At 39.8% G+C, this 4,220-nt stretch overlaps 1 long non-coding RNA gene across 1 annotated transcript; it reads right to left on the bottom strand.

Annotated features, from left to right (window-relative positions):
• Window positions 1-1,344: 1,344 nt before the first annotated feature.
• On the bottom strand, window positions 1,345-2,766 carry LOC142100185 (uncharacterized). The gene is made up of 3 exons (XR_012678756.1): window positions 2,700-2,766; window positions 1,758-1,819; window positions 1,345-1,570 (listed from the first exon to the last, which is right to left on the bottom strand). It is a non-coding gene; the product is annotated as an uncharacterized LOC142100185 (long non-coding RNA).
• Window positions 2,767-4,220: the final 1,454 nt, after the last annotated feature.

Below are 4,220 nucleotides of genomic sequence, written 5' to 3'. Positions count from 1 at the left end.
GTTCTAAGTTGATTCCATGGGGACGGAAATATCTAAAGGAGCTTTCGGTCCCTTATACCAGCTTATATATATATATATATATATATATCTTATAAATAGTTAGAAGGTCTCTGTGTTAGTCAGATCCGCTATGTGTTCTTTATGAGAATGCTATTTATGATGTGTATTGTGTCTGTAATAGTACCTTATTTCTAGCAATCTATTGTATGTGGTTGATATATTTTATGCAATACTGATTGTTTTGCTCGTTTATTAGTTCTATGTATTTAATGAGATGTAGCGTTTGTGGAGTTACGTTTATGTATCCATGGAAACCTCTAGCGGAAGTGAGATATCGCTACTACTGGAAGTGGATTGTGATGCGTTCCAAGTCGATTCTGTGGGGACAGAGATATCTGGATGTGATTGGCTATGGAAAGGAAGCTTCAGTATGTATACTAGTAAGAACATGGAAGTCGGGTAGGATCTCTTGAGTCTTTTTTGGAGGACGAAACGCGTTGAGGAGATACCGTGGCTTCCTTATCTTGTTACCAGTGCCTGGAGTGTGGTTGTATTCACCGGCCGGGACCTCGCTCTGGAGTCATTATTCCCCAATGTGGACAGATAAGCTGTTATAAATTGTTCTTATGTACAGGCATTTTTTTGCTTTTTAGCCGCTACTGAGGCGGTTGTTTTATTGTTATTAAATCTCTATTTGTATTATGAGTCTCAGTATGACTCTTTTGTGGTATGTACTACACTATTGTGCCTTTCCTTTGAGTTGCAGCATGTATATGCCTCTTGATGTTAAGAAGAGGAATCTGTTGAACATCGACAATAAGTTTCAGATGAGCTCCTATTCTTCTTCCTTCTGGTACGGGCATATTATATCAGTGGATTTATTAATTTACCTGTGTAAATTGAATTACACTAAGTGTGGCGCCCCTTCTCTCTTTGTGTTGAGAAATACAAACTACAGTTACTTCCCTAATAATGTTTCTCAATGACACATCAGCACCACCCCTTTCTGTTTCCCCTCATTAATATATCACCCCCCCCACACACAAAAACACTATAAAGACCATTCCCTCAGTATATTACTTCCCACACCTTCTTATCCCTCCACATCCACAAACCCACTCACAGCTGCTGCATATTCAATCATTCCCACCTTGCTCCCAATCACCTGCAAGTCCTGAGTCATATAAAGACAAACACAGCACCATAACACTGTATCCCGGACATAGTCCACACTATCAGCATGGACAATATGTGTTAGAATAGGAGACTTGCTACACTCATTCATTTAAAGAACGAATCCCAGACATTGGATGCTGCTTTTTTATTGATCAATTGCTTCTAGATGTTGGTGGGGCTTCCATCCTGGTGGAATGAAGTAGGTTAGTGACTGCTGTGGAGAAAGTTCCTACCTTGCTCAGGTGCGTACACCTAAACAAGGAAGGAACTCTCCCCACAGCAGCCACAAGGATGGAAGCCCAAAGGGACACGCGATTACTCTGCGTCTGTATTATTGATCGTAATACAGCACATCCATAAAACAGCTCTTTGAATGCAGTTTGGCTGCTTCTTCCTGTAAAATGAAAAGAAACCTGGTAAATGACAACAGTCAAGAGAGTCATGTGCACAATACAAATATTTTAGAAGGATATATATATATATATATATATATATATATATATATAATAATAATCTACACACTGTGAGGGGAAGGGGTTTTACACTTTCTCAGTTCTTCTGGAGTTATGAGGGTCACTTACTTTGTGCGCTGTTCTTCCTCTTGCCGAGGGGCCACGAACCAGATCATATCTGGATCCAGTTCCTAAAAATAGAAAAAAATTATACATAAGAATCATGCTTCAAACCTTAAATTTTCTGCCACTACATACAGTTGATATATAATAATTATTAATCATACTGCTAGTAAATTCTGCTTAGTGTTACTTACCATCTCTCTGCTTTTGCAGTTTCCCATGTTTGGGTCAGTACTGACTGTAACAGCCTGGAGGGACTTAATATATAATATTTTGCAGCACGACATCATAATGATGTGATACAGTGATGATGTGACACAGTGATGATGTGATACAGTGATTACCTATAAATTGATGATGATGACGACCTAGCAGCCATTGTTTGCTAATTAAAGTGGCCCCAACAACATTTACATTTTTCAATGTTTTGTACATTACATGTTATTAGTTTAAAAACAAATAGGAGAAAAAAGAGTTCTAATAGTGGTTGTGTGAGGTTTTCTTGTGAATTCCCATGGTTTCTAATGTTTGGTTGTTTGTTTTTTATTTGACATCTAAGCCAAACCTCCCAACATTTCAATAGTCTATTGAGGGAGACTTAAAATTACATTTTTTAAATTGCACTTTTTCAATTATCAAAGAAAGGCCCAAAGCTTCTCCGCATACTTTGTGTACAAGTTACAATAAACTATATACAGCTACTAACAGTCAAAAACATTAACAATCATCCTAATATGTAAGCTGTAATAAATTATAAAATGACCGGTGAATTGGGGGTCTAAAAGAAAGATACTTGTGAGATATGTATAAACATGTATTTATATTAAAATAAAAAGAATGGATGTTTCCCAAATAGGAAAGTATAGTTAAATAAACTTCTGTTAAGGGGATGCAGATAAGAGAATACATATCAAATAAATTGTAAATTAAGGATTATCTGAGACTTACTTGACTATTTTGAAAATAAATTTCAGGGACATTGTGCAAGTAGCATCTAGGAGCAGCCCACTGTCAAAGGGGGTGTGTCCTGCTCTGTCACAAGGGGCAGGTCTAGCTCTACCTGTGGGTGTGTCTAGTACATAGTACCGCCCAGGAGCATGTCATGCACCACCAGTTGGACCCTATAGTTTTGTGCACAGTTTGTGTATGGGTGGCACGCCACCAGATCTGTATGTGTAACAGGGTGTAAAATTATTTTTACTTTACTGTAAACATTATGACAACGTCAGTGATAACCAAGCAGCACAGCACTGAAATTACTGCTGCACAGCTTGATAAATACTAAGGTCTCCAATGCAGAAGCATGGGGGATCAATTACTTATGATATCTGGTTGAATAAAGCACGCAAAGTAAAAAAAAAACTATATTATAGCCTTCATAGAGCTTGATAAATTGGCCCTAAATTCTTTAAATATCAAAAATCTATCAAACTCTAATAAGTGACTTACTTGTAATATAAGCCTTGTGCTGACTCACGAGGACACTCATTCTTCTTGCGGTTCTTTGATATATGCATATACTGGCTAGTGCGCCTGTGCTAGCATAAACTCACGTGTGCGGTTATCCTACCTTCTCGTGAGCTCCCCCAATATTTCGGGAAAGTGGGCAACTGTGACAAACACGGACACACACACACACACACACACGTCGGACTGGCCAACCAGGTTACTGGGAGAATCACCGTTGGGCCCCAACGCTTTAGGACCACACCCCCTTTTTGAAGAGAGATGGATCCTCCCCCAAGTGGGCCAGCGGGCGTTCAGCGTCCAACTTCCTTCTTGTGACTGCGAAGCCGCGGATCCTTTATCTCCCCCCGTGCGTAGTCTATTCCATCCCATGATTCTCAGGAGTCACAAGGGACGCGCACCATGTAACAGGTGCCGTCCCATGTGTACAGTGCAGGAAGCGCGCCTGAATCAAGGTAAGTAAGTGTGTTGTGTGTTATGGTAATGTGTGTTTTGTGTGTGTGTGTTATGGTAGTGTGTGTGTGTGTGTGAGCAATGGGGCTTGTGGCAGTATAATGGGGGTGAGGACAGGGGGGCTTGTTAAAGTGAAACGGGGGTGAGAGTAGGGGCGCTTATAAGTGAAATGGGGTGAGAACAAGGGGGCTTGTGGTAATGTAATGTGGGTGTGAGGTAGGTGGTGGCTGATGGGTGTTAATGAATTTGTGGGGTGATGGGGCAATTTAATTTAATAGCGGGGCCTATTAATTTAAGATGAGGTGGTAGGACCTTTAATTTAATGCTGGGGTGATTTGGGGCTATTAATTGAATATGGGGCTAAGTTTGGGCAGGATGGCTATTTATTAAATGTGATTGTGAATTATTTAATGTCGGGGATGGTTGTGGGAAATAGTTATATTTATTAAACTTAAATGTTATTTATTGCTAGGCCCGTTTGGAGGTAGGGAAATAGGTTTATTTATTAAATGCGGATACTATAAATTTAATTTCGGGCCTGGTTGGGGG

This window comes from Mixophyes fleayi, chromosome 8, assembly GCF_038048845.1.
Source record: "Mixophyes fleayi isolate aMixFle1 chromosome 8, aMixFle1.hap1, whole genome shotgun sequence".
NCBI lineage: Eukaryota > Metazoa > Chordata > Amphibia > Anura > Limnodynastidae > Mixophyes > Mixophyes fleayi.
This window is presented reverse-complemented; position numbering and strand designations above follow the sequence as displayed.